This window comes from Bubalus bubalis, chromosome 5 (assembly GCF_019923935.1).
Source record: "Bubalus bubalis isolate 160015118507 breed Murrah chromosome 5, NDDB_SH_1, whole genome shotgun sequence".
NCBI lineage: Eukaryota > Metazoa > Chordata > Mammalia > Artiodactyla > Bovidae > Bubalus > Bubalus bubalis.
In genome coordinates, this window is record NC_059161.1 from 57,892,365 (window position 1) to 57,916,967 (window position 24,603).

General features: G+C 37.6%; 1 long non-coding RNA gene across 1 annotated transcript in view; it reads right to left on the bottom strand.

Moving 5' to 3' along the window:
* Positions 1–18,445, bottom strand: part of LOC123465801 — a 42,354-nt gene extending 23,909 nt beyond the window's left edge. The window contains exon 1 of the long non-coding RNA XR_006641107.1: positions 18,315–18,445. This is a non-coding gene — a long non-coding RNA (uncharacterized LOC123465801). The remainder of the gene's footprint in view (positions 1–18,314) is intronic.
* Between the last annotated feature and the right edge of the window lie 6,158 nt (positions 18,446–24,603).

Genomic DNA, 24,603 nt, shown 5'->3' on the forward strand with positions numbered 1-24,603 from the left:
TGCCATCCCTTGGAATTCTCCAGGCCAGAATACTGGAGTGAGTAGCCTTTCCTTTCTCCAGGGGATCTTCCCAACCCATAGATCAAACCAGGGTCTCCTGCATTGCAGGTGGATTCTTTATTAGCTGAGCCATGAGGGAAGCCCAAGAATACTGGAGTGGGTAGCCTTTCCCTTCTCCAGTGGATCTTCCCAGCCCAAGAATCAAACCAGGGTCTCCTGTGTTGCAGGTGGATTCTTTACCAACTGAGCTATCAGGGAGGCCAAAATGGGAATAAGAGTATCCATTTTTTCAGGAGGAAAAATATCTTGAAGTAGGAAAGAGCAGAAGATGAAAGATAGGTGGATTAGTAGCTGGGGAAAAATAAGTTGAGAGATAACCTCTGTTTCATTCAGAAGTTGGGGGACTTCCATCCAGAAGGTGTAGCCATGAGGTGAGGCTGAAGGAGTGGTATAAATTTGCACAGCTGCTCTGAAGTAGAGAAGAATTAGGGAGGACCAGAGGGGAAGGCTTAATTTATCTGAAAGAGCAAGATTGGTGTAGATAGGGAATAAAAGATAAATATCTAAGAGTGGGCAATTGAAGTTTCAGATTTCAGAGATGGAATGGATCCCGGTGAACAGGGTGGATTATAAGAGTGAGTGGCTGCTATCCAGTGCAGCTGAAGGTTATTGGAATCAACCATGAATTGAAACATGGGCGTCCGGATGGGTAATCCACTGCACAGTAGAATTTGCTAGGATAATGGCAAGATTAGAAGGTGGTGAACAGGTGTCAACTCCCCCCCCCCCCCCCATGTCTATTCTCTATGTCTGTTTCTCCATTAAGTGAGTGAAGTTGCTCAGTCGTGTCCCACTCTTTAGGACCCCATGGACGATAGCCTACCAGGCTCCTCCATCCATGGGATTTTCCAGACAAGGGTACTGGAGTGGGTTGCCATTTCCTACTCCAGGGTACCTTCCTGACCCAGGGATGGAACCCAGGTCTCCCGCGTTGCAGGCAGACGCTTTACCGTCTGAGCCACTAGGGAAGGTCCATTATTACCCTGTAAATAAATTCTTCAGTACCCTTTTTCTAGATTCTATATATATGCATTAGCATACAATATATATCTTTCTATTTTTACTTACTTCACTCTGTATAATAGGGTCTAGGTTCATCCACCTCACTAGAACTGACTCAAGAAAGCATTCCTTTCTATGACTGAGTAATATTCCATTGTGTATATGTACCACAACTTCTTTATCCACTCATCTGTTGATGGACATCTAGGTTGCTTCCGGGTTCTAGCTATTCTGAATAGTGCTACAATTAACAATGGGATACATGTGTCTCTTTCAATTTTGGTTTCCACAGGGTATATGCCTAGGAGTGGGATTTCTGGGTCATATGGTGGTTTTATTCCTAGTTTTTTAAGGAATCTCCATACCATATTCCATAGTGGCTGTATCCATTTACATTCCCACCAACAGTGCAAGACTGTTCCCTTTTTTCCACACCCCTCTCCAGCATTTATTGTTTGTAGACTTTTTGATGATGGCCATTCTGACCAGTGTGAGGTGATATCTCATTGTAGTTTTGATTTGCATTTCTCTAATAATGAGCGATGTTGAGCATCTCTTCATGTGTTTGTTAGCCATCTGTATGTCTTCTTTGGAGAAGTATCTGTTTAGGTCTTTTCCCCACTTTTTAATTAGGTTGCTTGTTTTTCTAGTGTTGAGTTGTATGAGCTGCTTGTATATTTTGGAAATTAATCCTTTGTCAGTTGCTTCTTTTGCTATTATTTTCTCCAATTCTGGGGGTTGTCTTTTCACCTTGCTTATAGTTTCCTTTGCTGTGCAAAAGCTTTTAAGTTTAATCAGGTTCCACTTGCTTACTTTTGTTTTATATCCATTATTCTAGGAGGTGGTCATAGAGGATCTTGCTTTGATTTATGTCATTGAGTGTTCTGCCTATGTTTTCCTCTAAGAATTTTATAGTTTCTGGTCATACATTTAGGTCTTTAATCCATTTTGATTTTATCTTTGTGTATGGCATTAGGAAGTGTTCTGATTTCATTCTTTTACATGTAGTTGTCCAGTTTCCCCAGCACCATTTATTGAAGAGGCTGTCTTTGCCCCATTATATAGTCTTGCCTCCTTGTCAAAAATAAGGTACCCATAGGTGCATGGATTTATTTCTGGCTTTCTATGTTGTTCCATTGGTCTATATTTCTGTTTTTGTGCCAGTACCATACTGTCTTGATGACTGTAGCTTTATAGTAGAATCTAAAGGCAGGCAGGTTGATTCCTCCAGCTCCATTCTTCTTTCTCAAGACTTCTTTGGCTATTTGGGGTCTTTTGTGTTTCCATATGAATTGTGAAATTTTTTGTTCTAGTTCTGTGAAAAATGCCATTGGTAATTTGATAGGGATTGCATTGAATCTGTAGATTGCATTTGGTAGTATAGTCATTTTCACAATATTGATTCTTCCTACCTAGGAACATGGAATATCTCTCCATCTGTTTATGTCATCTTTGATTTCTCTCATTAGTGTCTTATAATTTTCAGTGTACTGTTCTTCTGTCTCCTTCAGTTCAGTTCAGTTCAGTTGCTCAGTCATGTCCGATTCTTTGCAACCCCATGAATTGCAGCACGCCAGGCCTCCCTGTCCATCACCTACTCCTGGAGTTTACTCAAACTCATGTCCATCGAGTCAGTGATGCCATCCAGCCATCTCATCCTCTGTCGTCCCCTTCTCCTCCTGCCCTCAATCCCTCCCAGCATCAGGGTCTTTTCCAGTGAGTCAACTCTTCTCATGAGGTGGCCAAAGTATTGGAGTTTAAGCTTCAGCATCAGTCCTTCCAATGAACACCCAGGACTGATCTCCTTTAGAATGGACTGGTTAGGTAAATTTATTCCTAGAATTTAATTCTTTTTGCTGCAGTGGTGAATGGGATTGTTCCTTAATTTCTCTTTCTGATTTTTCATTGCTGGTATATAGAAATGTAAGTGATTTCTGTGTATTTATTTTGTATCCTGCAACTTCGCTAAATTCACTGATTAGCTCTAGGAATTTTCTGATACTATTTTAGGGTTTTCTGTGTACAGTATCATGTATCTGCAAACAGTGAGAGCTTTACTTCTCTAGGATGATGGCAAGATTAGAAGGTGGTGAACAGATGTCAAATTTTTATAAAATAATGTCAAGGAAGGGGAGAGACCAAGGGTTGGGTACTTGATCGACAAGGGGACAAGTAAGAGGTGGTGACACCCGGTAGCATCAGAGTGCTCCACAGTCTGTCATATTTCTGGTCTCTCAGATGTTCATGTCTGCTTTTTGTTCATCCTGCACAAAGTTTCCAAAATTATCTTTACAAAGAACAGAGTTGATCATGCCATTTCCAGCCTCAGATTTCCTCAAAGTGTTCATGTCATAAAAAAGAATCTGAAAAAGAATGGATATATGTGTATGTATAACGGAATCACTTTGCTGTACACCTGAAACTAACATGACATTGTAAATCAACTCTACTACAATATAAAATAAAAATAAAGAAATGTTCCCACAGCCTACAGGAAAAGTCTCAGCTTCTAATTTAAAGGTCAAGTGAAATATTTTCATCTTTTTTTCCAGCCCTATTTCTTTTGTTTAATAACAGCCCTCTTTTCAGCTCCTGTGTCAGTCATACTGAATTATCTGCTCTTCCTTTATCCCGAACTTCTCTTTCCTACCTCTGTGCGCTTATCTGCTCACCTTGTCTCTGTGACTGGAATGACTGGGCTTCCTTTCACCCAGAAGCTGCACGAAGCTGATAGTGACCCCCTGCCCTGAAGTGTTGTTTCTCTCTGAACTCCTGTAGTACATTATTTGAATCTCACTTCTGGCATTAATGATATAGGCTTTATTTTACAATTTTCTTTTTGTGCATTGGATTTCAATTTTGCACAATTCTTGAGTGCAAGGATGTTGTGTTGGCATCTAGCACACAACTTACAAGTGTACTGGTACATATATATATATATTTATATATTGTATGTAAGTATATTTATTATTTTTAAAAATTTTATCATTGGAGTATAATCGGTTTACAATGTTGTATTAGTTTCTTCTGTACAATGAAGTGAATCGGCTACCTGTGTACATATATCCTCTCCTTATTGAGCTCCCTCCCTCCCACACCCCCATCCTACCCTTCTAGGTCATCACAGAGCACTGAGCTGAGTTCCCTATGTTAAACAGCAGCTCCCCACTAGCTAGCTATTTTACACATGGTAGTGTATATATGACAATACTGTTCATTGTCATTCATTGATTCGTCCCACCCTCCTCTTCTCTCATATGTAAGTGTATTTTAAAAATGACATTTTTCATAAAGTGATAATATATGCACTACAGAAAAACCTGAAACCACAGAAAATCACCCCCCCACACACACAAATAAAAAGAAAATAAAAATCCCTAGGAATTATAGCCATAAGAGATAAGATTGCTAAAATATTAGTACATAAGCTTCTAACTGAAGCCTTAAATTATAGTACAGTCTGTTCATGGTCATAGCACCGCTGTCCTTGACTACACACTGGAATCACTTGGGGGAGATTTTATGTCTGGGTTTCATTCTTAAAGGTTCTGATTAATTGGTCTTAGATATGGCCTGGGTATTGGTCTTTGAATAAGTACAATAATAATATCTAACATGTATCATTATTGTTTCAAGCATTTTGCAAGACTGAGTCATTGAATTTTCCAAATGATTGCATGAACTTGATATCCTTGTTACCTATTTCTTTTTCCTCTACTTTAAGTTGAGAAAAGTAAAAACCAGAGAGGTAAGTAATTTGCCCCCAAGCAAGTGTTCAGTGGGAGAGCCAAGGAACAAACCCAGGCATTCAGACACCCTAGCCTACTCATGAATATACAGCCTGATTGACTTACATAACATATACTGACAAATTATACATATATAAAATCGAAACAATGTCATTCTTAAAATTGATGCATTTTCTACTTGCTTTCAAAGTATTTAGATTGCCTTAATTTCTCCTTCTTTGTCATTTTTTATTGTGAGTTGATATTTAGCATGCAAAAAGTCAGCAAAATGATGTGTGTTTTTTGAAATATATTTTATTAGATATTTAAATTTGTCTTGAACTTTGGTTTTATAATCTCATGGAAGGGAGTTTTGTATTTGTTTCTGAGAAAAATTTCTATGACTTTTATGTTTGAGGTTAAGGGTTTTGCTTTGATATCCAGACACTGGAGCTCTTTTTGTCCAGTGTTCCTGGGAACTCCCAACTTTCTCTCTTGTAAATTTGGTTTTACTAAAGTATTAATTCCAGAAGGCTCTTGGGACATCCAATATGCAAGTCTAGTTCCATGCTTTTGAGATTAGTACCCAAAGATGAAACATACCAATTCAAGAATCTAATCTGACCGCTGAAGCAGATTATAATGTAAGCATCCATTTTCTTCTTTTAAGAACATTTCCCAAAGTAGAAATCAATATTTTTCAGGCTCAGTACATTTGCAACAACTGGCTTATGATCTACATCAATGATCCAATTATAATTTGTGAAAAATAGGTTTTCCCAAGATTGTTTATAATGCTCTTATATTTGGTAAAAAAACATATAGAGAAAAATAGGAAAGTGAAAAAGAACTGAAACTTTTCAGAGTCTTAGGAAATTCATGTCAACCACCCAGATCTTATCACTGTTGAATTCATTGGAAGGAATCTTTCTAATTAAGAGTATAGCAGAGGGGACTTCCCTGGTAGTCCAATGGTTAAGAAGCTGCCTGCAAATGCAAGGGACACGGATTAGATTCCTGGTCTAGGAAAAATCTCACATGCTGCAGGGCAACTAAACCCATTAGAGGCAACTTCTGTAGCCCGCCTGCCCTAGAGCCCATGAAAGCCTTCACACAGTAACAAAAACCCAGCAAGGCCAAAAATTAAAAACAAAAACAAAAAACAAAACCATAGCCGAGTATCCATTCTCCTTTTTCTCTTCATTAGTAGAACCCTGAATATTAGCTGGGCACATAGGTACTCAGAATAAAGACTACATTCCCAGTGTCCCTTTCAGATCAATGTAGCCTTGTGATAAGTTTTGGAAAATGGAATCTATGGAGAAGTAGTCGGTACAAAATTTGTCCCCCTTCTTTCTCTGTGGCTAGAATGCAGATGTGAAGGCTGAAGGGACACGAGGAGCAGGTAAACAAATGTGATCACTCTACAAGCAACACCTACAGTCGTCCTAATCGAATGTGCTGGGAGTACCTTTTCCCACTTGGTGCTTACCTTTTCACCCTCTTAATCATTCATGTCTTTTGATTAATAGGAGTTCTTAATTTTAATGCCATTCAGTTGATCAGTTATTCCCCTTTTGTAGAGTTGGTGTTCTGTTCAAGTAGCTTTTTCTACCTTAAGAGCACAAAAACTCTCCTATGGGATTTTCAAAAAACTTTGTCTGACAGATCACATTTAGATATACAGTTCTCCTGGAATTTATATATCCATATAATGAGTGTGAGGTTTGAGCTAAATTTTATTTATTTTTTTTTTATTTTTTTTTCATTTGGTAAATATTTTATTGAGGATTTCTGCATTTATATTAATAGATTAGAACATCTGTATTTTCCTTTCTGATAATATTCTTTTTTTTTAAATTTTATTTTATGTAACTTTACAATATTGTATTGGTTTTGCCATATATCAAAATGAATCTGCCACAGGTATACATGTGTTCCCCATCCTGAACCCTCCTCCCTCCTCCCACTGTACCATCTATTGAAAAGATACCCCACTGCTCTGCAATGTCCCCTTCACAATAAATCAAGTATGCATACATATGTAGGTCTGTTTCATGACCCTGTCCTATTATATTGGTCATTTTTTAATCCTTGGATTGGTACCACACTGTTTTAATTGCTATAACCTCATAATGAGTCTTTATAGCAGCTATCGAATTCTTGGTCAGCAGTCATGTTCTTTTGGAAGGTAAATATAGTATTTTTTGTCTTCTGGCTATTGTTGTTTCTATAGAAATATCAGATGTTGTCCCACCTTTTTTTTCCCTTTCCCTTTTATATTAAAATATTTCTCTTGACCTAGTCTCATCATCATCGGTTTTCATCAGCTTTACTGTAATGTACCTAGTGTGGATTTCTTTGTTTCTGCTTAGAGTTCATATCATTTGTAGTTTTCCACTAGCCATTATCTTGTCAAGTATTGCTTCTGTTCTATTCTTCCTCTCCTTTTCTATTACGAGTATTAATATATTGAACTTTCTCATTGCAACCAATGTACCTCTTGTTTTATTGTGTAATTTCCATCTTTTTATCTTTCTGTGCTCTATTCTGAATATTCTGATTTATGTGCTAGTCTACTGCTTCTCTCTTTTTTTAAGATATATTTAAACAGCTGTTTTATCCATCTACTTCAATTAATTTACTTAATTCTTGAATATCCATTTATTTATGTACATACATATTTTTCTTATTTTCTGCTAAAATTTTTAATGTCTTTTATTTCTTGGAATGTTGTTAGCATATTTATTTTAAAGTCTGTGTCTGGAAACCTAGTAATTGGAGTCCCTGTTGATCTATTTATATTGTCTGAATTCTTCCTGCTGGTTTTTGTTCGTATCATAGTGTCTCCTTGTTTGTCTGCTTATTTTTGATTGTGTGCTGTCTATTGCATGGCAAAATTATTTGTGTAAATAATCTGAAGCTAGGTTAATCTTATCTTCCTCAGAGAAGACATCATTTTGCCTCTTCTAGTTATGTAGGGGGCAATGCTAGATCACCTCAGTCCAGTTTATGGATTAAAAGGATTTGAAGTTGAATTGCTATCCTGTAAGTATATATTTACTTCTGGCAAATCATTATTTGAGTCCTAGAAGGAGAAGAGCTGGAGAAAGGGGTAGAAAACTTCCTTAGAGAAAAATTGGTTGAGAAATTCCTAAATCTGGGGAGAGGTTTGGACATTCAAATTCATGAAGCTAAAAAGTCTCTCCAAAATTTCAATCCAAAATCAACTTCTCCAAGACACATAATTATAAAACTCTCTCCAATCAAAAACAGAATTTCAAAAGCAGCAAGAGAAAAAAATTTTTTTTCTCATACAAAGGAATTTCCCATAAGGTTATCAGTGGATTTCTCAACAGAGACCTTTCAAGTCAGGAAAGAATGGGATGATAAATTCAAACTACTGGAAAACAAAAAGAAGAAAAAACAATGCCTACCAAGTACACTCTACCCAGCAAACATGTCCTTCAAAAGTGAAGATGAGATAAAGACTTTCCTGATAGCAAAAGCTGAGAGAATCCTTCACCATTAAGCCTGCCTTATGAAAAAATGCAGGAAGAAAAGCTCTTCCAGCTGAAATGAAAGAATATTAAAAGTAACATGAAAATGTCTATGTACAGCACACTAGTAAAGGTCAGCATATTGTGAGATTCAGTAACTACTCATTGTTCAGTTGCTAAGTAGTGTCCTACTCTTTGCAACACCATGAACTGCAGCATGCCAGGCTTCCCTGCCCTTCACCATCTCCAGAGTTTGCTCAGATTAATGTCCATTTAGTTGGTGATGCCATCCAACCATCTCTTCCTCTGCCACCCTCTTCTTCTTTTGCCTGCAATCTTTCCCAGAATCAGAGTCTTTTCCAATGAATCGGCTCTTCACATGAGGTGGCCAAAGTATTGGTGCTTCAGCTTCAGCATCAGTCCTTCCAATGAATACATTGTAACTACTTAACTCTAGTATAAAGATTAAAGGACAAAAGTATTGAGAATAGCTATAGATATAAGTGGCACCCCACTCCAGTACTCCTGCCTGGAAAATCCCATGGACGGAGGAGCCTGGGAGGCTGCAGTCCATGGGGTCTCTGAGGGTTGGACAGGACTGAGCGACTTCACTTTCATTTTTCACTTTCATGCATTGGAGAAGGAAATGGCAACCCACTCCAGTGTTCTTGCCTGAAGAATCCCAGGGACGGGGGAGCCTAGTGGGCTGCCGTCTATGGGGTCGCACAGAGTCGGACACAACTGAAGTGACTTAGCATGTAGCATAGATATAATAATTTGTTAATGGATACACAATATAAAAAGATATAAATGGTGACATTAAAAACATAAAAATGGGGAGAGTGAAGGGGTAGATTCTTGTAAGTGATCAAATTTAAGCTGGTATCACCATAAAATAGTGTTACATTCGTAAGATGTTTCACATAAGCTTCACAGTAACAAAGCAATCCTGAGAAAGAAGAACAAAACTGGAGGCAGCACACACCCTAAAGTTTCAAAGCATTCTACTAAACTACAATAATCAAAATAGTTTGGTTCTGGAATAAAAATAGACATCTAAACCAATGGAACAGAATCAAGATCCCAGAAATAAACTCTCATACATATGGTTAACTAATATTTGACAAGGAAGCCAAGAATATTCATTGGAGAAATGACAGACTCTTCAATAAATGGTTTTGGGAAAATGGGATAATTACATGCAGAAAAATGAAATTGGACCCTTAACTTACACCACTTAAAAAAATTAACTTGAAATGGATTAAAGACTTAATCATAAGATTGAAAACACAGAAAATTCCTAGAAGAAAATCAGAGAAAGAAATGTCTTGATATTGGGTTTGGTAATAATTTTTTGGATATGATACCCAAAACACAAAGAGCAAAAGCAAAGCACAATCAGTAAAATGAAATGACAATCTATGAAAGGAGAGAAATTATTTTCAAATCATTTATCTGATAAGGGGTTAATATCCAAAATATATAAAACTCAATGGCAAAAAACCCCCCAATGATTCAATTAAAAAATGAACAGAGGATCTATATAGACATTTTTCCAGAGAAGACACACAAATGGCCAACAGTTACATGAAAAAAGTGCTCAGCATCACTTATCATAAGGAGAGTGAAAATCAAACCACAGTGAGTTGCCATCTCGTGTCTGTTAGAATGGCTGTCAATGACAGGAGATAATGAGTGTTGGAGATGATGTGGAGAGAAGGGAACCTTATGCATTGTTGATGGGAATGTAAATTGGCACAGCGACTATAGAAAAAAGTGTACAGGTTCCTCAAAAGATAAAAAATAGAACTACCACATGATCCATTAATTCCATTTCTTGGTTTATATTCAAAGGAAACAGAATCACTATCTCAAGATTTCTGCACAGCCGTGTTCATTGCGGTATTATTTATAACAGACAAGATATGGAAATGACTCAGGAGTCCACTGATACAGAAATAAATAAAGAAAAGGTGGAGAAATATAGATATATATAATACACACACACACACATATATGATGGAATATTATTCAGTCATAAAAAGAAGGCAGATCTGTCATTTGTGACAACATGTATGGACCTTGCAGGCATTGTGCCAAGTGAAATAAGTCAGATGGAGAAAGACAAATGCTATATAGTATCACTTATATGTGGACTCTAAGAAAACCAAACTGAAAGAAACGAAACAGATTGGTGACTGTCTGAGGTGGGAGTGGGTAGGGGTATGGGGAAAAGAAGAGATGTTTGTCAAAGGGTACAAACTTTTAGTTATAAGATAAACAAATTCTGGTGATCTATTTTACAATGTGGTAATTATAATTATTATATAATTGAAAGTTGCTAAAAGAGTAGATCTTAAATGTTCTTGCTACAAAAAAGAAATGATAACTATGTGATGTGCAGGAGGTGTTAACAAATGCTATGGTGGTAACCGTTCTCCAATATTTAAGAAGATAAAATCTTGTTGTACACCCTAAACTTACCCAATGTTACATGTCAATTACATCTTAATAAAGATGGAAAAAACATGTATATAACATTAAGTGATACTTACACATGGGTGGGAATAAATCAGTAGAGAAGAGAAAATGATGATGCAGGTGACCTTAACTGAGAAGCAGTTTTACTTCTGGGGCTTGCAGCTGGGGAAATACAGTCCCCATCCCAGGAGCCAATGAGCAGGACCTGGTGGTAGCTGTCTTTTCTGTCTTCCAAGAGAGCAGCTTGTTTGCAGTGGTAAACAAGTACAGTGGTAAGCAAGTGTAAACCTGGCCCCTGACTTTATGCAAAAAGCCTGGTTTGAATTCAGTTCCTGTTTTCCGGAGGAAGTAGAGATTCCATTCTCCACAGTCTTGTATGCCTGCTGAACTGAGCTTTGAATCCTCGTGGGCTAACTGTGTGGAGCTTGAGTTAGTGAAATATAATAATTAATATCAATTCAGTGCTTATTGTATGCGAGGTTTATCAACTCTAGTAAGCCTCACCACAGCCCTATGAAACTGAGGTACAGAGATGTTAAGTAACTTGCCAGTGGTCCCCCATTCAGAACCCAGGAAGTGATAGTCCTGGGATTTGAATTTAGGCGGTCTGACTGCAGAACTCTGGGGTTTGATGACAGTTTATCTGGAGGGAGTATGGGAGAGTGGGTTCATTACATAGTACAGAATAATTTGGGGATGCTGATCTTAAAAAATTTCTTCACCATAACATTAGAACTATATTCATGTTGTGGGCAGTGGATTTATTTTTAGCAAAACATGATTTATTACATTAAATGAATGTCAGAAATGTAGGGGCTTTTGGGGAAATAAAATTCTAAGTATGTTTGTTTTTTAAAGCTGTAAATAAGCTAAAGTATATAACCTGATTTTATGTTTATGTTTAAGTAACACCGTAATAATTATTATTTTAACCAACAATGGAAGTCCTCAAAATTTTTTGTCCCGAGAGCCTATTACTCAAGTATAAAGTAGATTGATGCAGTTTTTTTTTAACCTCTTTTTTTTTTCCTGGAAGAAAGAAGATCTTTGTTTCTCTTCTCAGTCTCCTAAGCATTAACCAGACCTCTGCTTGTACAGAGGAGTTAATAGTATGACTCAGAAGAACTGTTCTCATCCTGGCTAAAAAGACTGCTTTTGAGGGACTCTTCAGAGACTTGGCTGAAAAGGCTCCAGCTGCCTGGGTAACTGAGCAATGTAGAAGCAGAATTCTGATTTTCAATTGCTTCCCAAGGCAGGATTTACTTAGTTCAGGAAACGGCCTGTGACTCAAACTTGGCGTAATTTTGCATCACAGTTACAGATTTGCAAGACATCCATCCCTTTTCCATGTGTATTTACTTAGAGGAAAAAAGATACATAAATTGCAATGATATATTCTGTTTCACTGAGATGGCAGAAGACTCTAAAAACATGAGCAACTATATCATATAGATACATAGATATGGAATATTACTCAGCCATAAAAAGAATGAACTTCTGCCATTTGCAACAATGTGAATGGACCTAGAGGGTATTATGCTTAGAGAAGTAAGTCAGAGAAAGACAAACACTCTGTTATTGTGTAGAATCTAAAAAGAACACAAGCAAATGTAATCACAGTACAGAAATAGACTCACAGCTATAGAGGACAAACTAGTGCTTATCAGTGGGGAGAGGATGGCGGAGAGGGGCAAGTTAGGGATATGGAATTAAGATATACAGAGTATATCTATGTATAAAATAAATAAACAACAAGGATACGTAGCATTATTTTGTGATAATCTTAAATAGCATATAACCCCATCTACAGGGGAGCCTGGTGGGCTACAGTCCATGGGGTTGGAAAGAGTGGGACACAAGGAGCAATTAAGCACAGTGCAATATATAAAAATCTGAAACTAATAAATCGACCAAACTTCAATTTTAAAAAGACAACATGAGCAGCTGGATGATGCAGACTGTATGAAGTTGACCAGGGATGGTTTATTGACCCCTTATGTATCCATTCCTATTCTTGACTTACTCAGCAAGGTTGTAAAGCCTGATTTTTTGATGCAGGAAGCCATAGCTGTTTTTATTGCCCTCTGACAACTTTATAAGGGTTGAAGGTAAATTGAATGTTATTTTCATAGACTTGTATATTGACTCCTTGGTGAGAAAGAAATGGTTTGATCTGGGCTCATGAAATTGTTCCTAGATACTACAACAAATTTTCACTACTCCTATAGGACCTGTTTTGAATTCTAGTTTATTCTAGCAAATAATAGATATCTGGGCTTCCTTGGTGGCTCAGTGGTAAAGAATCCGCGTGCCAATGCAGGAGGCGCGGGTTTGATCCCTGGGTGGGGAATATCCCCTGGGGAAGGAAATGCCAACACACTCCAGTATTTTTGCTTGGGAAATCCCATGGACAGAGGAACATGGCAGGCTCTAGTCCAGGGGGTTGCAAAAGAGTCAGATGTGACTTAGTGATTAAACAACAACAAAATAGATAACCACTAAATGTTTCTTGAATAAATTAATGAATGAACCTTTCATTGCCCTGTGACACTTTTCAAATAAATATTATCTGGGCATATTATTTGACAAGGGAATGTACTTTTCCATTTTGACCATTTACTGACAGATATTTCATGTCTTGGAAAAACTTAATCCTAAACTGAAATTTTTCATAGCAGGTGAAATAAGATAACATAAAAACTTACATTCCTTAACAATAACCACATTTGTTAATGAGATGTTAGGATCAAGCATCTTTACTTTTTATCACAAATTAATAGTCATCTTGCCTCTCATCCAGATGATAGACATATACAAGCAAAAGCACAAATGAATTACTACTTACTAATGTTTTTCACAGTAAGACATTAAATAGATGAATCCGTTTCAAAGAAAGAGAAAGATCTGAAATAAAAGTTGATGTTTGCAGTTGCTATTTTCAGCCGTGATAAGGTCTTAAAGAAATGAAAACAATGGTAGAACTCTGATACCCGGTTTTGCAAAACTGGGAAAGTAAAACTATCACTGTAATGAGATTAAACTGCAAATTCACGAAAAGCAGTAATCGCTTAAAACGTCAGTTACTGCCTGTCTTCAGCTGTTCACAGTTTAAATTCATTTTTTTCTGTCAATGATTCAAGAAGCAGGTAATTATCATTCATTCCTCAGAGGAAAACAACCGAGCTATAGAAAAATGAAGCAATTTGCCTAAATTTACCCAGTTAGTAAGTGCCAAAGCCAGGATCTGGACCTGGGAAGTCTGGCTCCACAGCCCTTACTCTTGATGCTCCTTCTCAAAATTCTGTAGCGATTATATCAAATGCTGTTTATCTTCAAATATCAAAGACCCAGCTTTCATGTTATGCTTTGGGAAAAAAAATTAGAACACTATTGTCATTTGCTGAAAATCTGCTTCATCATCTTTATTCCTAGGGGGTAGAAAGGATTCAGAAGATAATGCCAGTAAAATACTTTCCTCTTTCTACAACTTAAATGCTGAGAGACTTATTAGCTATGCATTTTAGCAGTTTTATACAAAGACACACACAAAGGTGTAGGTAATAAGTCAGATAAAAAACTGGTGTTAGATACAGAGAAAACCAACACCCTCCTTCCTCCCAAAATATACAAACGGTGTAAATTTCATGGACATGTATTTTTTGTTGCATTGTTGATTAGGCTGTGTTTTATAAAATTAATTTTTAAAAATTCTGTCAAAGATTAGTGAAAGCAGTGACTAAAAGGAATTTTCATATGAGGAGGGAATAATTTTACTAGTTTTATTCCAAAAAGTAGAAAGGCTTCAAGTGAGAAACTAACATTCTAGGTACAAAGATCTTCTAATGCTTCAGAATATAGACAATTTCCATTCAGCATTAACTAGTTCCAGGACAAATTTAATGTTGCTTGTTTTACATAATTTAACTCAGTTAAAGGGTAAAGATACAGATGTCATTAAAAAATTGCCCCTAAATAGCAAATATAAATAAAACAAGCATTTTATTATATTAGTGAAAATGAATTCACCATATATGATTATTGGTTACAAAATAAGAGAACCGATATAAACATAACGCCAGTTAGATATTTACTCTTGATTTGCAAGTGAACCGTTAATCAAACATTTTGATTCAGTGGCTAAGGGAAAATAAGTCATTGATACTATTAACGGCTTGTAGGGGTGTTATATTAAGCAAATGAGCTTTTTATTTCCAAATTTCCTGCTGACAATAATCTCATTATATTTCTTAAAACCTGTAGTTTATCTAAGATAGCCAAGAAGTTAAGTATTATAAGAAACAATTTTTGGTATGTAGTTATGAATATGACACTCATTAATGTTTCATTTGAAATATTTTCAAAGTGAAATATTCAGTTGATTGTTAAACTTTCAATATACTTATTCAGTGATTTAATTTTCTTTTGTAGAGTTAATAACACACTTGGTAATAAGAATGTTACAGAATCAGTATAATATAACGTGTACACATGTATTTATTTTCTTAATATCAAGTTTTATATCCTGCACCATGATAACTTTACATCAATCAAGCATGAAGATGACATGAAATTTATGAGTTCAATAGTTTTTCCCATATGTATATGTAATTGGTTAGAAACAAATAATCTGAAATGCTTTATTTTCTTCTAAATATCTTGCTTATTTCCTTAAGTATCTAGTATTTTGTATTAGAAATCTGATGTTATCTGGAATTGTTTAGTGTGATACTAAAGGCATCACTGACTCGATGGACGTGAGTTCGAGTGAACTCCGGGAGATGGTGATGGACAGACAGGGAGGCCTGGCGTGCTGTGATTCATGGGGTCGCAAAGAGTCGGACACGACTGAGTGACTGAACTGACCTGAACTGAAAGGTCAGAAATATTTAATTCTCAAAATCAATTCTCCATTCAGAGATGATCAGTTGCAATAGACTTGGTGAAATAGAGGTATCAATATCTTTCCATTTCCTTTCCAGTGTAATTATATGTTTTATTTATTCCTGAAATATACTGGATTGGAAAAAAAATTCATTTAGGTTGTCCATAAAATATTATTTATATTTAATTTGAATTTATATACTCTATAAAATTAATGGAGCTATTTAAAAATTTTAAGCACATTCAGCATTTTCTCATTTAATGTTTTTAAATTGAATAACAAGACTGTATTTGGTTTTGTTTTGAAAATGTGCTAGCTGACGGAAAATGACCTTACAATTAATTATGATTGAACTGTGAGTGATTGTGAATTCAATATTTTGAACTGGGAACAACTTATCAGCTTACCTCATTGGTTATAATACAATTCACATTTATATGACAAGGTATTTGATAATTTTGTAAATAAATAAACTCATTTTTCTGATATGATTGTAGCTTTGTTTGTAACAGTTATGACGACATGTTTGTAATCTGATGTTAGTCTATTAATTTATCTACTCACAAAGTATTCATCTTTTTCAAACCACAAAGAAAAGCAGCGCAGACTCTTTAATATTAAATGCTAATTTTTCAAGCTCCAACATTTAGTAAACACAGTTTTTTAAAAATTATGGCACTAGAACTTTGTAAGTTCTGGCAAAGATTGATTTAGAAGACAAAAGCAAACGCCTACTCTTTAATTAAATTGCCCAGATAGGCACTGCAGAACTCTAAAACTCATTCTGGAATTAAGTCCTGTGTGTGAGCTGAGGCCAAGCTTTCTATTTTACAGGTTTGTCAAGGAATTTATACAAGCAAGATCAGGATATCTGAGGTTGACTCTCAAATAGGCTATGTTTTATGAGTCTAAATAGAACTTGAATTTGTCCAAAATTCATTCCTGCTTATCAATCTCCAGGGGATCTTCCCAACCCAGGGATGGAACCCTGGTCTCCTACATTGCAGGCAGATTCTTTACTGTCTGAGCCACCAGGGAAGCCCCCTGTGTTATCAAAGTGAAGTCACTCAGTTGTGTCCGACTCTTTGCGACCCTATGGACTGTAGCCTATCAGGCTTCTCCGTCCATGGGATTTTCCAGGCAAGAGTGCTGGAGTGGATTGCCATTTCCTTCTCCAGATGTTATCAATACATAGTGTAAAAACAAAGGAAAAAAAAACCCTTTGGATAAATAACCGGTTAGCAATTAGTTTAGTAATTTTTTGATATGGATAAGTTTGCTGCTACTGCTGCTAAGTTGCTTCAGTCGTGTCCGACTCTGTGCGACCCCACAGACGGCAGTTTAGTATGTAGCAATATAAAACCAACTAAGTTTCTAGAATAGAATCAGAAAAGGTAATTTAATAATCAACATTAAAAAGTGTCCAAGCTTTTCTTAAATTTAATGATGTTCCCCTGCCCCAGCTGAATTGCTTTCTAAGAGATTATTTTTCTGGAGGTTTTATCACCTATACTTTAACAGTTTACTCTTAGTGTATTAAGTTTATTCGTATTTTGTTAAATACCTTGTTTTCCTTTTCATCAACTTGAAACATTCTCTGCATTTCACATGAGGTGCATCATCAGAAAATTGTGTGTATATATGTGTGTATTATGCACACATTTTGCCTTTAGCTCCTTAAATCAACTAAAGAAAAATCATAGATGTGTAAGTTAATTTCTCTCACAGAAGAGGGATGATCAGTTACAACATTCCTGGTGAAATAAAGGTATCAATATCTTTCCATTTCCTTTTCAGTGTGACTGATCATTCTTTCCTTTTTTCCCTCTGAACTTGTATCCACGTTTGCAACTTTCTGATATGAAGCCTTACGTCCTGCAAAAATCACACTGTGTCTAGAAGTTTAATTTTCTGAGATTATAAGTTACAGGCTACCTTGCCTTCTGTCTTAATTCACTGCCATTACTGCATTCCTATTGGGATGACCTGATTTTGTCCATTTCACTTACTTTGGGGATAGCCTTTGAGTTTTCCAGCGATGGTTTTAACCATTTTAATCTCTTCCAGGAAAATGGCCCTTTTCCCCTCATCAAAGCTTAAAATTAATCTTTAGTTTTAGAATATCTGTATTTTATATATTTTTTGTACATTTGTATATTTTTTGGTAAGATCAGGAAAAACGAAAGCAGAAAATGTTGAGAAATGAACACCAAATTCTTTCATCTCTAGACACTTTGAAAAGAAGAACCCCCCCCCACAAATGCAATGAAGAGATTATTTGATATTTTAACACACAAACTTCTTTTCCTGGGCTTAGTCAGAAAGAAATAAATGATCACTTTTTGTTTGGAGGAGAGAGAAACTGTAGCTAGAGGTAGAGGGGGAACCCCACTGAAGATGTTTTGGTTAAATTCTTTTTTGTTGCACAGTTTTTGGCATTGGCAGCCTAAGGCACGATCTTACCATTGCTTAAGAAAGTATATTGACTGTCTAAAAATAAGCACCTTTAAAATTTTAAGGGTGTTCATATTTATATAAAATACTGTAATTAATTTTAAAAATTATCTTATTTGCAAATTATGGCTAAGATGGAGAAAATTGATAGCCTTATTATCATTGTTATTATTAAATATTTTTGTTCGAGCTTTGCATATTACTCACCTACATGTTCTCTTCAATCAGATGAGTTTTAGAAATCCTCTACAGTTAGATAAATTCACAGCAGCTGCAAAATCTGTAAATGCCAAATGTGTCTGTTGAGAAAAATTTTTTCTCCTCGGGGTTATAGCAGATCCTAGTGAGTTTTGGAAATTTAAAGCAGAAATTAACTCTGAGTCTTCATCTATGGCTTGGCAGCGCCCCCTTTTGTCTAGGATCTAGAATATACAGTTCAGTTCAGTTCAGTCGCTCAGTCGTGTCCAACTTTTTGCTACCCTATGAATCGCAGCACGCCAGGCCTCCCTGTCCAACACCATCTCCCGGAGTTCACTCAAACTCACGTCCATTGAGTCGGTGATGCCATCCAGCCATCTCATCCTCTGTCGTCCCTTTCTCCTCCTGCCCCCAATCCCTCCCAGCATCAAAGTCTTTTCCAATAAGTCAGCTCTTCGCATGAGGTGGCCAAAGTACTGGAGTTTCAGCTTTAGCATCAGTCCTTCCAAAGAACACCCAGGGCTGATCTCCTTTAGAATGGACTGGTTGGATCTCCTTGAAGTCCAAGGGACTCTCAAGAATATACAGTAAATGATATCTAAATTTGGAGAAGACTCTTGAGAGTCCCTTGGACTGCAGGGGGATCCAACCAGTCCATCCTAAAGGAAATCAGTCCTGAATATTCACTGGAAGGACTGATGCTGAAACTGAAGCTCCAATCCTTTGGCCACCTGATGCAAAGAACTGACTCATTGGAAAAGACCCTGATGCTGGGAAAGATTGAAGGCAGGAGGAGAAGGGAACGACAGAGGATGAGACGGTTGGATGGTATTGCTGACTTGATGGGCATGAGTTTGAGCAAGCTCCGGGAGTTGGCGATGGCATGCTACAGTCCATGGGGTTGCAAAGTGTTGGACATGACTAAGCGACTGAACTGAACTCAACTGATGTCTAAATCTTGAAGTGAAAAATCAAAACTGTTGACTTTGGTCTTAGATTTTTAGCAACAGAATTGGGCTTTAACTTGCTGCTGTCCTGTTTGCTGTCTGTTGAAGACCCAGCACCCATAATCTCATTTTCTTTCCAGCCCCCGCACCAATCTGTTTTTTTGAAAGGCACCAGGATATACATTTGCTGAGATTTAATATGCTGCTCCTTCTAGAACACTTGCATTTTAATTGCAGACAACACTATACAAAGAGGGACTCCTGAAGTGTGGGATTTCTGGGGTCATTGAGTCAGTAAAGAAAAGTCAAGATTAGGATGAGGTAAGTGAAGCTGAATCATGCAAATGCAGGGTGCAATTCCGTATTTAAATTTTTGACCGTTGTTCATCAGGAATTCTCTACACTAATTTCTCATTTTTATTTTTAAAATTTGTTTTACTTCAGTGCAGTTGATACTACAGGGGATTTTCTGACCTCGAGTCTCTTGAGTCTTCTGTGTTGGCAGGCAGATTCTTTACCACTGCGCCACCTGGGAAACCAATGCTATACAGTAGGACCTTGTTGTTTATCCAATTCTGTATGTAGAAGTTTCCCCCAGTTCGATTCCTGGGTCGGGAAGATCTGCTGGAGATAGGTGACCTACTCCAGTGTTCTTGGGCTTCCCTTGTGGCTCAGCCGGTAAAGAATCTGCCTGCAATGCAGGAGACCTGAGTTTGATCCCTGGGTTGGGAAGATGCACTGGAGAAGGGAAAGGCTACCCATTCCAGTATTCTGGCCTGAAGAATTCCATGGACTGTATAGTCCATGGGGTCACAAAGAGTTGAACACAACTAAGCAACTTTCACTTTCATATAAAAGTTTGTATCTACTAATCTCAAACTCCCAATCCACCACAGCAAAAAAAAAAAAAATTGTTTTAAAAAGAGTGTGTCAAAATACTATTTTTCTTGATTTCTATGTTTTTTTGACTCCCTTTTAAGTTCTGCACACTCCTCCCTTCAACCTCCCACCCACCAACACCAGATGAGTAACTCTCTGCCTTGCCCTAGTCTTGACCCGGTCAATAGGGAGTATTTTTTTTTTTTTTTTTGGTGCCTGCCATTCTAGGACGCTAGATATTACACTTCTAAGTTGCCACGCAGTTCACCTTCCCAGTGAACTCAATGACACTGGTGAATAAGCAGTTTCACCACATCTATCAGAAGCACACAGTGTAAAAAAAAACTGAAAGAAAATTTGCCACCAACCCAGTGACGTTGGAAGGGTTTAATGGGTTCATGTAACAAGGGAGGGGGAGGTCTTGGGGTTCAAAGGACCATAAAATAATAAAGTTATATAACATTTGCTCAACACTAATAAAAAAGTAAAGAACCTGCCGTATTGGAAGTTATCTAAGGGCATGGATGATCTTTCACTTTGTGTGGCTGTGTTCAGTAGTCATTATTCTTCACATCTCAAACTGTTGCCTTTTTCTGGTAGGATGAAATAGATGAACTAGATTAGAGAAGGCATCTCCTAAGCATATAGTGTTTAATATTAACTTCGTAGAGGGAGAAACAAGGGCTTCCAGTTGGTGCCAAGCACTGCCATGCCTGGAATGTGACCAGATTTCAGTCATCAGAGGTCAGCATCTGGGCCTTCTGAAATGTGATACTGTGAGCCTTTTTGAGGTTTAGGACAGAGAAGAATGATTCTATGTTCCGCAGCCCCCTAGATTCATATTGGTGCTTTTTGGACTTGAACCTGTAATGTGTTTTGGTAGCTTTTGTTTTTCTTCTATAGATCAAAATTTCCTACTTTTAACAAAATAAGAAACCAAGGAAGCTTTTTAACTGTAGCTGGGCAAGAAGATAGGGCTAGAGAGAGGATGAGCTTGACAAAGACAAAGAGCTTAAATTCACTTAGGTCTTTGTTTGTAACTCATAAAAATGGGTCTCCACTTAATTTAGAATTTTTATTTCATTTTAGTATGACTGGGGCATCTTCACTGTGTTTATCAGGAGTTAAAATCGCTGGGGATGGGAGGGATAAATTAGGAATATGGGATTGACAGATATATGTGTGCGTGCAGCATTCAAAAAACTAAGATCATGGCATCCAGTCCCATCACTTCATGGCATCCAGTCCCATCACTTCATGGCAAATAGATGGGGAAACAATGGAAACAGTGAGAGATTTTATTTTCTTGGGCTCCAAAATCACTGCAGGTGCTGACTGCAGCCATGAAATTAAGAAGTGTTGCTCCTTGGAAGAAAAGCTATGACCAATCTAGACAGCATATTAAAAAGCAGAGACACTACTTTGCTGACAAAGGTCCATCTAGTCAAAGCTATGTGTTTTCCAGTAGTCATGTATGGATGTGAGAATTAGACCATAAAGAAAGCTGAGCGCTGAAGAATAGATGCTTTTGAACTGTGGTGTTGGAGAAGACTCTTGAGAGTCCCTTGGACTGAAAGGAGATCCAACCAGTCAGTCCTAAAGGAAATCAGCCTTGAATATTCATTGGAAAGACTGATGCTGAAGCTGAAACTCCAATCCTTTGGCCACATGATGCAAAGATCTGACTCATTTGAAAAGACCCTGATGCTGGGAAAGATTGAAGGCAGGAGAAGAAGGGGATGACAGAGGATGGGATGGTTGGATGGCATCACTCACTTGATGGACATGAATTTGAGCAAGCTCTGGGAGTTGGTGATGGACAGGGAAGCCTGGCATGCTGCAGTCCCTGGAGTTGAAAAGAGTTTGACCCAACTGAGCAACTGAACTTAATTGAACTGTGTTCGTATTCAGTCGCTTCAGTCCTGTCTGACTCTTTGTGACCCCATGGACTGTAACCCATCAGGCTTCTCTGTCCATGGGATCTCCCAGGCAAGAATACTAGAGTGGGTTCCCACATGATCCTCCAGGGGATCTTCCTGACCCAGGGATAGAACTGACATCTCTTATGTCTCCTGCATTGGTAGGCGGGTTCTTTACCACTAGCACCATCTGGGAAACCCTGACAGGTACATACCATTCTATATAAAATAGATGCACAACAAGTACTTACTGTATAGTTCAGGGAACTATATGCAATATCTTGTAATAACCTATAATGGAAAAGGACTGGGAAAAAATATATGTACAACCGAATCACTTTGCTATATACCTGAAACTAACACAATATTGAAAATCAACTATTGTTCAATTAAAAAAAAAATCTCGAGGATCAAGGTCTAGCAGATCCTTAAAGAACTGTCTATAACTCATTGTGGAAGAAATCTGGCTATAAATAATAGACCAGTGTCATATTTGACACGTGGTTTGATTAATAATAGTGATGGCAGTCTTGCATGTTCCTTATTTGCTGTTTCCACAGAAGTCAGAGGAAAAAACCCCAATATATTAGGAAATAACTCGCTGTCATCTTTATAAGAAAATTATGATATTCTAGATACTAGACTACAATTGATGCTTTTTTGGATATTCTTTTCATGGGAAGCTTTTGTTTCTATATTTTAAAAGATTTTCCTCTGATACACATGGTTTAATATGGATTTCATTAATTCTGACTTTCTAAACTTGAATAATTTATACTGTAATGGAATATGAGTTCAGCTAAAAAATCCTTGTTCTTTATTTAACAAGACTTTTAAATTAGTGTTTCACAACTAAAAATAATTTGGTTTAAAGAATATTAGCTTTCGTACAACCAATGTCATAAATAAGGATAACTTGCATGATTAGTGTATTATTAAATTGTGTCAATTAAACCTCTCTATTAGGCAATACTCCTATCTAAGAAAAGCAAAGTCAAAGCTCCTTGGGTTAACATGCGTAATAAAGAATCTTCATGAACTTTGGAATCTCTTACATGTGTCTAAAAGGTCACCAAAGTATTTTCACAAAAGCCCCCATTTATCGTCTTATTTTCCTATAACCAGAGATTTCAATAGATAATCAACAAGGACCTACTATAGAGCACAGGGAACTCTACTCAATATTCTATTATAACCTAAATGGGAAAAGTATCTGAAAAAGAATAACTACATGTATATGTGTGACCAACTACTTTGTTGTACAGCTGAAACTAATAACAACATTCTAAATCAACTGCTAAGTCGCTTCAGTCATGTCCGACTCTGTGCAATCCTGTAGACGGCAGCCTACCAGGCTCCCCCATCCCTGGGATTCTCCAGGCAAGAACACTGGAGTGGGTTGCCATTTCCTTCTCCAATGCATGAAAGTGAAAAGTGAAAGTGAAGTTGCTCAGTCGTGCCCGACTCTTAGCGACCCCATGGACTGCAGCCTACCAGGCTCCTCCATCCATGGGATTTTCCAGGCAAGTGTACTGGAGTGGGGTGCCATTGCCTTCTCCGTCTAAATCAACTATGAAACTGAAAATGTTAGTCATTCAGTCATGTTTGACTCCATGGATTGTAGCCCGCTAGACTCCACTATCCATGGAATTCTACAGGCAAGAATACTGGAGTGCATAGCCATTTCCTTCTCCAGGGGATCTTCCTAACTCAGGGATCGAACCCATGTCGCCTGCATTGCAGATAGATTCTTCACCATCTGAATCACAAAGGAAGTCTCATAAAGTAAGGATGGTGGTGTGTGTGCTCAGTCATGTCTGACCCTCTGCATCCCTATGGACAGTAGCCCACCAGGGTCTCCTGTCTATGGAATTTTCCAGGCAAGAATATTGGAGCTGTTTACTGGAGCCGTTAAATGTTGCTGTTTACTACTCCAAGGGATCTTCCCTATCCAGGGATTGAACACGCATCTCCTGGGTCTCCTGCATTGGCAGGCAAATTCTTTACCACTGTGCCACCTGGGAAGCCCCGAGTGTGTGGTAGTCCACCATTAACCACCACTACTCATCTGATTTTTAGAGATCAGAGGTCGGGCAGGTGATAGGATGAGGCTTAATGCTCTTGCATCCTTCAGGTTTTTTTTTTTAAGACATATTTGACTTTTTGTTTTTGATTGACTGATTTTTGGCTGCCCTGGGTCTTTGTTGCTGTGTGTGGGCTTCCTCTGCTTGTGGAGAGCTGGGGCTCTACTTCGTGGTGGTGTGCTGGCTTCTTATTGTGGTGGCTTCTCTTGCTGTGGAACACAGGCTCCAGGCACATGGGCTCCATGGTTGCGGCACACAGGCTTACTCGCCCCACAACACGTGGGATCTTCCTGGATCAGAGCTCGAACCCATGTCCCCAGCATTGGCAGGAGGATTCTTAACCACTAGACCACCAAGGAAGCCCTCCTTTAGAGTTTTTGATGGTGGTGATAAACTCTGATGCCTCAAGGAATTCAATATTGCTCTTCATCTTTCAGTTTCAGAGGCTTCCACCTTGTTCTTGTTACAC